General features: G+C 41.3%; 1 pseudogene; it reads right to left on the minus strand.

The window, feature by feature from the left end:
* Window positions 1–275: 275 nt before the first annotated feature.
* LOC109445211 (adenosylhomocysteinase pseudogene) lies at window positions 276–1,675 on the minus strand (annotated as a pseudogene).
* Window positions 1,676–12,585: the final 10,910 nt, after the last annotated feature.

The raw sequence follows: 12,585 nt of genomic DNA on the forward strand, positions 1-12,585 counted from the left end.
CAAACCTGTAAACCAAGAACATGGGTATAACATCCTTCGGCCAGTGAGGGCCTAGATGGTAAAATGCATGTGCTTTGTGACCACCACTGCCAACTTCCAGCCTAAGGAAGGACTGACTGAGTGAGCAGGTCCAAAACCCCTGAGCTTGTGGTTCCCTGTGAGTATCTCCCATGTACCTCTACTGTGACCAGAGCTTGAGGAGGGGACTTCTCTCAGTTCCCCCGTCACACTTGGAACAGTATGAGAGAGGCAGTGGAGGCCAAAGACTGTGTGACCAGCCCCAGGGAGTCAATGGGAGACATTAACAAACCATTCTCAAAGTTGGTGCCATTTGATGTTGGGGAGGAGAGGTGGGACAGCAGCTGGAAGGCAAAAAGGGCAGGCCTGGTACTCAGTAGCGGTAGTGATCTGGCTTGAAGGGGCCATCACAGGACATGCCCAAGTACTGGGCCTGCTCCTCAGTCAGCTTGGTCAGCTTCACATTCAGCTTGCTCAGGTGGGCTTCAGCTACTGCTTCGTCCAGCTTCCTGGGCAGGAAGTAGACCCCGATGGGGTACTTGTCTGGATGGGTCCACAGTTCAATCTGCACCAGCACCTGGTTGGTGAAGGAACTGCTCATCACGAAGCTGGGGTGGCCCATGTCACAGCCCAGGTTGACCAGCCGGCCCTCAGCCAGCAGGATGATGCAGCGCCCATTGTTCAGCCAGTAGCGGTCCACCTGGGGCTTGATGTTCACCGTCTCCACAGTGTTCTCATGCAGCCACTTGACATCAATCTCTAAGTCAAAGTGTCCAGTGCTACACACGATGGCGTCATCCTTCATCGGCTTTGAGCCAGCTGAGGATGATGTCAATACAGCATGTGGCGGTGACAAAGATGTTGCCCTCCTGACAGGCCTCGTCCAGTGTGGTCACCTCATACCCTCCATGGCGGCCTGCAGTGTGTTGATGGGGTCAATCTCGGTGATGATGACTTGGGCCTCCAAACCCCTCAGGGTCTGGGCACAGCCCTTGCCCACACCGCCATAGCCTGCTACCACTGCACCTTGCCCACAATCATCACATCTGTGGCCCACTTGACACCATCTGTGAGGGACTCCCAACAGCCATAGAGGTTGTCAAACTTCTCTTGGTGACAGAGTCATTGACATTGATGGCCGACATCTTCAGGATCCCATTGGCTATCATCTTCTATAGGATATGGACCCCTGTCATGGTCTCCTTGCAGATGCCTCAGATGCCCCACAAGAGCTGCAGGTACTTGGTGTGAGGGTTGGTGAGGTCACCATCCAGAATCATGGTGAGAGGCCCATCCTTAAAGTACAGTGTCTGCTCGTCTGCTCACAGGTACTCCTCATCTGTTTCACCATTCCAGGCATAAACTGGGAAGCTGGCCTTGGCAATGGCAGCCGCTGCATAGTCTTGGGTGGAGAAGATGTTGCGGCTGGACCACTGTACCTCAGTACGCAGGGCGACATGGGTCTCAATAAGGACAGCTGTCTCTAGAGTCAGGTGCAGGTAGCTGGCAAGGTGCCCTTAGTGGTTTGGAGGCTGAGTACGTCTCCCACATGTGTATCAGACACGGCATCATCTAGTTTTCCGTGATGTCTAGGACCTTGCATCCCTGGGAGGCCAGGCTGATGTCAGTGGACTTTATGGGGAAGTTTGTCTGACATGTTGGTGGCACTTCCACATGGCGTGATTGATACAGGCAAAAGGAGCCGGGCCTCAGGCTGGGGACAGGAATAGGGCAGGCAGTACCGGAAAGAGGATGTGTTTTCTTTAAGAAAGTCTTCCCTATCCCAAAGTCATAAGGATATCTATCTATCTATCTATCTATCTATCTATCTATCTATCTATCTATCTATCTATCATCTATCTACTTTCACCAGTCACCATTTAGTTTTATGTTTCCTTTAGGATTTTTTATAGATGTCCTTTTTTGGGTTGAAGAAGTGTCTTTTTATTCCTAGTTTGCTAAAAGTTCCTAAAATAAATGCAAATGTTTAATGTGGTACTACTCATAAACTATTTAAATTTTCCGTGCTTTCTTGAGTTGGTCTTTACAAGTTACATTTTTTCCAGGAATTTATACATATTTTTAAATTTTCAGATTTATGAGCCTAAAGTAGCCTATAAAGTGCTCTAATTTTTTAAAAGTCTGTTGCATTTGTAGTTATATTCTCCATGTTTTCCTTAATAGTGATTGTGTCTTCTTTCTTTTTTATTGATTAATCTTAGCAGAGGTTTATCAGTTTCATTGAGCTATTCAAAACATATTTAGCTTAGTCAATACTCTTAATTGTATGATTGCTTTTTACCTCATTAATTTCTGCTTCTATATTTATTATTTCCTCTCTTCTATTTGTTTTCAGTCTTATTTGTTGTTTTTCTAACTTTTCAAGTTCTATGCCTAGGTCATTAATTTTGAGATTTTTCTTGTTTTCTAGTGGAAGCATCTAATGATATATATTTCCCTACAAGCATCCTTTTGGCTATATACTACAAGTTTTGATACACAATATATTGTTATTATTCAATTCTAAATATCGTGGATTTGTTGATTTTCCCTTGTAGTTTAATTTTTGCTTTGTTATTAGGTATAAACAAGTTTATAATTACCATATTTTTCTAGTGATTTAAAACTTTTATTATTATGTAATGACTTACTTTTTTGCCTTCTTGTCTATTTTGTCTGATATTAATATAGCTGTGTCACATTTCTTTTGTTTTTGCCTAGTATATATTTTCTCCTCTTTGAATTATAATATTTTAGAATCCTTATATTTTAGGCATGTCTCATATAAATAGCTGAATTTTATCATCTTTTCTGTCTGACCATCTTTGTCTTTTAACTAAAGGATTTCGTTTATTGTGATTACTGATGTATTTGGATTTAATTCTGCATCTTATTTTGTGCTATTTGTTCCACCGTTTTTTCCCTCCTTTCTTGTAAATGATTTGGTTTAATTGAGATTTGTTTTTTGTTTCTGTTGTTCTTCAGTGTTAATTTCTGAAAGTCTAACTGCTCATACGTTACATCTTCTCTGTCTGTTTTTCATAGCTTACTCTAAATATATTAGCATGAATACTTGACCATTTTTCAAACTAATCATTTTACTCTCCTCATACATTACATAAGAACTTTACTTTTACTCTGATCATCCTCCTCCCAAAATATTTGGCATTGTTATCCAGTGTTTTAGGTTTCTCTTTTTTAACCCTATAATTTGTATATTGTTAATAGTTTTATTGAACTGATTTTTGCTTAGCTATACCTATATATTTGCTACTTCCTTGTGCATAATTCCTTCTTACATCTCAGACCTTTCATTTGGGTAATTTTCTTTTTCCTTGATCTTCCTGCATTTGAACTTTTCTTTATTACTGCTTATTAATAGCCCCTCTTTGAGAACTGGCTCTCTAAGTTTGTCTGCTTCCTGAGCATCATTTATGAAGCTGCTTTGAAAGCACAGTGATCCGGGTGATTTGCTGCCTTGAAGCTAGGAAAGCTAACTATTAGATAAGGCAGACTGTTAAATAGGAAATGCTCCAGTCACATCAAGGGGCCCTGCTCCTAAGCATTATGGGAATTCTGTTATCTCTCACAGATAAAGGAAACCAGATACATGCATTGAATTTACCCGCAAGATCTTAAAATCCTTTAATCTGACCGAATAATATAAAGCAATTTAATAAAGGGGATCTCATTAAATTTTGCACTGAAGAATGGAATTTTTTATAATACAAGGTTGTTTTACAATTCCAATAAAACCACTTCAAAACTCTTCCTACCTGATTCCCTCAGTCTCCATAATGGTCATCAGTGTTTAATGCATGCCTGACATCTATTCTCTCTTCTTCTGATCGCATTACTCTAATTATCCTTGAAAAGAATATCCTTCCTTCATTCTTGCCTAATGTAATTTGGAGGGATGAGCCTACCCTCTGATTTCAGAGATGGTCATCTGACTCAGGTATGGCCAATCAGGATATTTCATCCCCTGGGCCACAGGGATGGACTCTTGACCCTGGATAAGCTGATGAGATTCCTGAGGTAAGGTGATGAAGCCATAGACAGTGAGGATTCCATGAGTAAAGCAGCATGTGAGAAGTCTAAGCAATCTGGGCATTGACACAACAGGTAGAACAGGGGCCCCATCTTGAAAGCCTAGACTGTTTTCACCCCAACATTCTTTAATAATGGCTGAGGTTGTCTGCAGTGCTGTATTAGTTTCCTATTGCTACTGTAACAGCACAAATTGAGGGACTTAAAACAACATGGATTTATTTTCTTACAGTTCTGGAGATAGAGATGCATTCCTTCTGGAGGCTAGAGGAAATTCTTTTTCCTTGCCCTTTCCGGTTTCTAGAGGCTATCTGAATTCCTTGGCTCATGGCTCCACTTCGCATCTCCATCTCCATCTTTGACTCACCTGCCTCCCTTTTTCCATTATTATTTTATTATTAGTTTCAGGTGTACAAAACAATGTAATAGTTAGACACACCCCTCACAAAGTGATGATCCCCCTCCCCCAATCTACTACCCCTCTGACATCATATATAGCTGTTACAATTCCATTGACTCTATGCTGTACTCCACATCCTGTGACTATATATATATTAAATTCTAGTTGACATTCAATATTATTCAACTTCAGCTTCAGGTGTACAACTCAGTGGTCAGGCAACTACATCATCCATGAAGTGGTCTCCCTAATAAGACAAGTGCTCATCTGACACCCTATAAAATCTTTACAATGTTATTGATTGTATTCCCCAAACTGTCTTTCATATCCCTGTGGCAGTATTGTAGTTACCAATTTGTGCTGTCTGATCCCTTCCCCTTCTCCCTCATCCCCACCCCACCTTGCCCATCTAGCAACCATCAGTTTTTTCTCTATATCTCTGAGATTCTTTCTGTTTGTACAGACCTTTATGATTACATTGGGCCCACCTAAATAATCCAGAATAATCTCCGCATGTCAAGATCCATAACTTAACCATATCTACAAACTCCCTATTACCATGTAACATAGTCATAGGTTTCACAGATAAGGATGTGGACAGCTTGGCGGGTGGTGGGGGATGGCTATGGGTAGGATTTACCATTAGTTAAATGTGCATAGGGACCAATGTATCCTGAAAAAAAACACACCTAATCTGAGGAAAAGAGATGGTTGATGGTCCAAGGACAATGCGTTGGTGTGAACAGAAATCTGTTAAGTTCAGTAGGGAATGTCTTATTGAAATTAGTTTTTGAAGACATTAGGTTATTCCTAAGAACTAGGACCAGAAGTCTGTGAAGAAAATATATGGTGATGGAAAAAGAACTGACTCTGGGTGGTGAACACACAATGGGATTTATAAAGGATGCAATACAGAATTGTACACCTGAAATTTATGTAACTTTACTAACAATTGTCACCTCAATGAACTTTAATTTTAAAAAAAAAGAGTCTGTGAAGAGAGGGTGGTACGAAGAGAAGTCATTTCACTACAAACTGTGAGAAATTTAGAGCACAAGCTGCCATGGCTTTTCACCACCTACCAGAGTGGAATCGACATGGGGTGTTTGGGGAATAGATCCAATGGCTCTGTGGAAACGGCCATGCCTTCTGCCTGGATCTCAGGTTATTGGATTACGTTTGGCTAGAACAGACTCCAATGATGACGGCTTCAAAGTGGTTAACTTCTGAGGGTATGTTTCCTTCCCATAAGTACATCTCAAAGCCTCAGTGGAAGTGAAAAGTGTGAAAAGAACAAAGCTATCCTGTTGCCAGGGCTACAGATGCTTCTGCTCCAATGCAGGATGAACAACAGGTGGACCACATGGCAAGAGAACGTGGCGCCGTGAGCTTTTTTAGGGTCCGCCTGTGCTTCTGGTTCTCAAAGCATGTGTGTGTGTGGGGGGGGGGGGGGGGAAGTGGGCATGGGGAATGGTTTTGTATTCTGCAGCAGGTTACTGAGTGGGGATTTCCTGTTTGAGCCAAAATTGGTGCTTAGGGTCCAATTATAAAGACAAAAAGTGTTAAGTACCTCACATTCTAAAGAGAACTGACAACATTGGGTTGCTCACCTTGCTCACAGTTTACTCCGTGGTGGTAGAACAGGCATTTCTAACACCAGCCTCACGCTGGCCCTCCAACCCCACCACCCTCAACAACAAGAAAGGATTTGTCAGGGTGTAAGTAGGGGCTCAACACCCTGGAGCAGCTGGAGCCTGGAAGTTGAAGGGAAGGCGGCATCCCAGAGGACATACAAGTCCCCTCCACTCTGAACTGAGGGTGAGAGGAAAAGAACAAGCAGTTCATAGCCCTGTCCCTCTTGCTCAGGTCTCTTGAATCACAAGCCTGTCGAGATGGGGAAATAGCTTTGAAAAGCTGGACTGTCCTTTAATTATCAAAAGTGAAAAGGAACTTATGGAATCTAAGCTGTTACTGAGGGGTCCCCTACACAGTGAGAGAGAGAGTGGTTCAACAATTGGGACCAGAGACTGGAAGACAAAACACGTTTATGTTTTACCTCACTGAGTTCGAGTTGTTCAAAATTGTTTACAGTGAATTTACAATAATGGCAGAGTAAGCACCCAGGATCTTATTTTCTCCTGAGAGCAGGCAAGCTGCCCTACCCTTTTCTAGAAGAGAAAACACCTAGAGTGGTAAAGGGAAAGGAGGGGAAGGGAGGGGAGGGATGAAAAGAGAATGACACCTGTGGCTACACTTGGTTGTGGACCTTAGAGAAAATCAGCTGAAAGGAAGGAATGGAATGAGGTAAGGGTTACTGGTGCTCCGTGGGCTCCAATTACAACCTAATACAATGGCAACTGAAACTGGTTGGGCAATCATTTCAGACTTAAGATAAAAGAACAGCCTTCTTGCCTTACTCTAGTTGGGGGAGTCTGAGAGAAGACAGAATCCTCCCGGGAGGGAGAAATAGAAAGGTGCCTTGTTTTACTGTTATTTTCAGGGTTGGAGGTGGTAGGGGTGGTGATGGTGATGGGTGGAATAAATAGAAAGGAAAAAGAAAAGCAAAAGAACACTTCCTTTGTGCTTTTTCAACAGGAAAGCTTTTATTCTCTCCTCATGCTCAATAGACGCCACCTAGCGGGCAAACAACCGGTTCACATTCAGCCAGTGACTGGCCAGCCAGGTTTGACATTTCATATTTACCTTGCTTCACCTGCCAAATGAGGGATGTAAACGGTGTTTTAGCCCCTCAAAGGCTGCCCATCACATTGGGGCAGATGCAGCAGCTGATCCGGACAGGTGGAAAGTGGCCCAAGAGAGCCAGGGAGTCTCGAGGGCTGGCATAGACAAAGGGGACACAGAGGTTGACAGACTCAGGGCAGGAGTCTGGAACCAGAGATGCAGAAGACTGGCTGGGGCTACATCTACTATCAGCAAAATGCCAAGTGGATGGAAACTGGGGCACCTGATGAGGCAGGTTGGAACTCATTGGTCCTCCAGACAGAGGTCTGACATTTAGAAGGTCATTATTATTCATAACAGTGGCACCAGCCAGCAAAAATACAATGGTGAGATTCATTCTAGACAGGGACCACCTGTCCTTTGACCCATTCTGTACTTTACACCACTATGTGTGCATTCTGGGCCTGGAGAAGTCTTCTGGGGGCCACAGGAGTCTCGGTATAAGAAATATTTCAGCCCGTCTGAATTGAGTTTTTTTTAATTGAGGTATAATTAATATAGAACATTATAATAGTTTCAGATGTACAGCATAATCACTCAAAGATATTTGTATATATTGGAAAATGATCACAATAAGTTGAGCTGTATCAGTTCTTTATATATTTTGGATATTAACCCCTTATATATATGATTTGCAAATATTTTCTCTCATTTGCCTTTGTTGGTGGTGTCCTTGGCTGTGCAGAAGCTTTTTAGTTTGATGTAGTCCCACTTGTTTACTTTTGTTTCTGTTGCCTCTGCTTTTGGTGTCAGATCCAAAAGATCCTACCCAACATGGATGTCAGGGAGCTTACCCTGTATATTTTCTCCCAGGAGTTTGATGGTTTCAGGTCTTACATTCAAGTTAACATCGTCACCTTACATAGTTATAATTTTTTTCTTGTGATGAGAACTTTTAAGATCTACTCTCTTAGCAACTTTAAACTATGCTATACGGTATTGTTAACTATAGTCACCATGCTGTACATTACATTGCTATGACTTATTATTCTATAACTAGAAGTTTGTACCTTTTGACCCACTTCACCTGCTTGGCCCACCCCACCCCTCAATTCTGGCAACCACCCATCTGTTCTCCACATCTATGAACTTGGGTTTTTTGTTTTGTTTGTTTTTGCTTTTAGATTACATGTATAAGTGAGATCATACAGTATTTGTCTTTCTCTGGTTGATTTATTTCACCTAGTATAAAGCCCTTAAGGTCCATTCATGTTGTTGCAAATGGCAAGATTTCCTTCTGTTTCATGACTGAATAATATTTGTGTTTGTGAGTGTGTTTGTGAGTGTGTGTGTGTGTATCATATCTCTGTATCATACACACACACACTCACAAACACACACTCATATATATATCACATTTTCTTTACCCATTTATCCATCAAGGGACACTTAGGTTGCTTCCATGCCTTGGCTATCGTAGTGCTGCAATGAACATAGGGGTACATATGTCTTTTCAAGTTAGTGTTTTCATTTTCTTTGGATAACTACCTAGAAGTTGAATTGTTGGATCATATGGTAGTTCCAATTTTAGTTTTTTGAGGAAACACCATACTGCTTTTTATAGTGGCTGCACCAATTTACATTCCTACTAAGAGTGCACAGAGTTACCTTTTCTCCACATTCTCACCAACACTTGTAATTTCTTGTCTTTTGGATGATAGCCATTCTAACAGGTGTGAGGTGATATCTCATTGTGGCCTTTCCCTGGTGATTAATGATGTTGAACATCTTTTCATGTACTTGTTGGCAATATGTATGTTTTCTCTGGAAAAATATCTATTCAGATCTTCTGCCCATTTTTTTAACTGGACTGTTTGGTTTTTTAGTGTTGAGTTGTGTGAGTTCTTTATATATTTTGGATTTTAACTCCTTATTATATATATGATTTGCAAATATTTTCTCTCATTTGCCTTTTCATTTTGTTGATGGTGTCCTTGGCTGTGCAGAAGCTTTTTAGTTTGATGTAGTCCCACTTCTTTACTTTTGCTTCTGTTGCCTCTGCTTTTGGTGTCAGATCCAAAAACTCCTCCCCAACATGGATGTCAGGGAGCTTACCCTGTATATTTTCTCCTAGGAGTTTGATGGTTTCAGGTCTTACATTCAAGTCTTGATTTTTTAGTTAATTTTGAGCTAATTTTTCTATATGGTATAAGATAATGATCCAGTTTCATTTGACTTGAGTTTATGACACTTACAATCAAAAGAATCCTAAATAATACAGCTGCTCAGTCTTGTTGCAAAAGTCTATGGAGAGTGTCGGTGGTCAGAAATAAAGTAACAGTAAGGCAGTAAATAAACATGATCACTCTACCTACCTGCCCATAGCCTCTTCTAAGAGACTGTCCTGCCTAGAATATTTTGATGAAACTTTGGGTCTGAGAATGTTACTCCAACCTACCAGTTGGCCAGGAGCAAGTTCTTGACCCCAAGACTGTCAGGGTAAATTAGGTTGTGCTGCCTTAACAAATACCACCCACGATATTAGTGACTTCAAAGAACGTAAGAGGGAATACAGAGCATAGGTTTATTTCCTGATCACATTCCACGTCCATAATATGTTAGCTAGGAGTTCCTCTCCAAATTGTCCTCAATCTAGGACAAGTTGAGGGGCAGCCACCTGCTGGAGCATTGCTGGTCACTACAGCAGAAGAAAAAAGAAAATGGTTGAGATAATACAAAGGGTTGAACTGTCAAAACAAACTCACAGGGATCATAGATCTTACCCAATACCAAAATGTTTTGGTTTTTTTTTTGCATTAAAGTTTATTGGGGTGACAATTGTTAGTAAAGTTACATAGATTTCAGGTGTACAATTCTGAACTACATCATCTTTCTATCACGTTGTGTGTTCACCACAAAATGTATTAATAATTCAAAGGATATAGGCAGTCCCAAGAAATAAGTAAAACAGAAGAAATTTGGGACTGTCAGTGCAATTTTCCCTTTCTGTCTGAATTAGGACACATTCTCGTTCGGATTTAAAATACAGTGGTACCTCAGTTTTCGAATGTCTCCATTGACGAACATTTTGGTTTATGAATGCCGTAAACCTGGAAGTAAATGCTTCGTTTTTCAAACACGACTCAGAAGTTGAACATGTCACATGGCATCTGCTGAGTGCAAGATCCTGAGGCCTAGCTGTCGGCTGTTTTCGACTGTTTCAGAACTCGTGGATTACGTTAGAAAACCGAGGTACCACTGTAGTAGGTTTTAAGGATTGGTTCACTTAGAAAAAGGGAGTCTTTCAGTTATGAAATATCTCCAGTTTATACCCTAATCATTACATATCTATTGACAGTTTTCCAGTGGACCATGCTCCATAAGTACATAAATTCCAGATTTGTGTACCATAAGCAACCTAGACAGACCAAGTACTTCCTGCTACAACAATTCCATAGGTGAAGACTCTCCATTATTGTCAGGAGATGTGCTTAACACATTTACAAGGAATAATTCCTTTTGTTCTAAATCCCCCTTACCACCCGTTTGCATCCCCAGGAGAAGGAGAATGGTTGTAGGCCAGTTTCTAATGATGAATCATGCTTTGGCTGTTAAAGGCGTCTATCTGCAAGTTAAGCATATTATTTCTACTCACATTTCATTAGCCAAAGCAAATCATATGGTCAAGCCTGGAATCAAGGGGATGGGGAAGTATAATCCTTCCTCAGGGAAGGGAACCAGATATTGCGAACAGTTATAAAGTTTAGCAGAGGCAGCCAATCCACAGTCAGGAAGGTGGACTCTGATATACAGATTTGCATTGTACTAAGGTAATGCTAACTGCTGTAACAGATAAACCTCTAGATTTCAGGTGCTTAACACAAAGAATGTTTATTTCTCTTTCACGTTGCAATTCAATGTGATATTTGTCAGGCAGCTTTCTACGTGGTAACTCAGGATCCCAATCTCCTTCCATAAAATTGCTCCACCATCCCCCATGGCTTCAGCATTCTCTTCCAGATGGCGAACAGAGAGAGAAAGGATGGAGAAGTGAGAACTGACGCTTCTTAAGAGCTCTGGTTCATAAGTGACACACACAGTTTCACTTATATTCAAGGTAGGCTAGGAAAAAAAGTCCCAGCTACTTTCTAACCATAATTCCACACAGAAAGGGAACAAACTCTCTAATGGAAGCCAGCCATCTGTACTGCAGGCATTAAAAGATGGGACGTGACAGATTTATCTTTCTCTTAGAAATTTCAACTAGCAAACGCTAAAGGAAATTTCCAATTTACACATATGATGGAGCTGTAGCTAAAGGAATATATCAGTAAGGGGGTTGAGTTGTTGGGGGTAAGGGTGGGGGTGAACAGCAGCTTTAAAAAGAAGTTTGTTTCTTATATATAAAAGTCCAAAAATAAGCTGCCCAGGACTAGTATTGTGGCTCTGCTCCCCGAAGTCTTCAGCAACCCAGGCTCCCTCTGTCTTGTTTTAGGAGGCATGAATGGTTTCCTCCTGGACCCCATGGCGATCCCATGCCCAGCCATCTGTCTATAATCTAACCAACAAGAAGAAAGACAGAAAAAAGAAGAGCGTAAAGGGCTCATACCTCCTGTCATTTTTCTCGAAAGGTTACTGGAAGCCATGACAAAACACTTCTGTTTATATTCCACCGGCCAGAACATACGTGGTCATATGACCAAATCTAGGTGTTAGACAGCCAGGAAATATGATCTTTATTCTAATAGGCCAGGAAATTGACTGGGGGTGAGAGAACTTTCTTTTAGAAAAAGCAGCCTAATGGATTAGATTGGTTATGAACAACTAGGCTCTTTGTGGATTAACCTAGATGGGAACAAATTAAAGAGAATTCAGTTGCTTTTCATAATAAAATGACAGAAAACTGGGCTCTTCTTCTATTGTGCAAAAGATCAAGAGTGTTGGAATACAGGAGAGAAAGAGAAAGGCCGTGGTGGAGGGGGGATCTGGATGTAATGGTGTATAGGTTTCCTAGGAATGCTGTAACAAAGTCCCACAGACTGGGTGGCTTCAACAACAGAAATTTATTGTCTCACAGTTCTAAAGGCTAGAAGTCCAAAATTAAGGTGTTGGCAGGGTTGGTTCTTCCTGAGAGTTCTGAGGAAAGGCCTCTCTTCTTGGCTTGTAGATGGCCATCTTCCGCCTGTATCTCTTCTTATCATTTTCCCTCTATGCGTGTCTGTCTGTGTCCAAATGTCCCACTTCTTATAAACACCCAGTCATATTGGATTAGAGCCCACACTAGTGACCTCATTTTAACTTGACTTCCTCTGTAAAGACATTATCTCCAAATAAGGTTACATTCTGAGGTACTAGGGATTAAGACTCCAACATGTCTTTTTTTTAGGGGGATGCCATTCAACCTATAACAAACAGTAAGGGGAAGAATGGCTGGT

This window comes from Rhinolophus sinicus, chromosome 17 (genome assembly GCF_057876585.1).
Source record: "Rhinolophus sinicus isolate RSI-liver-muscle chromosome 17, RSI-T2T, whole genome shotgun sequence".
Taxonomy (NCBI): Eukaryota; Metazoa; Chordata; class Mammalia; order Chiroptera; family Rhinolophidae; genus Rhinolophus; species Rhinolophus sinicus.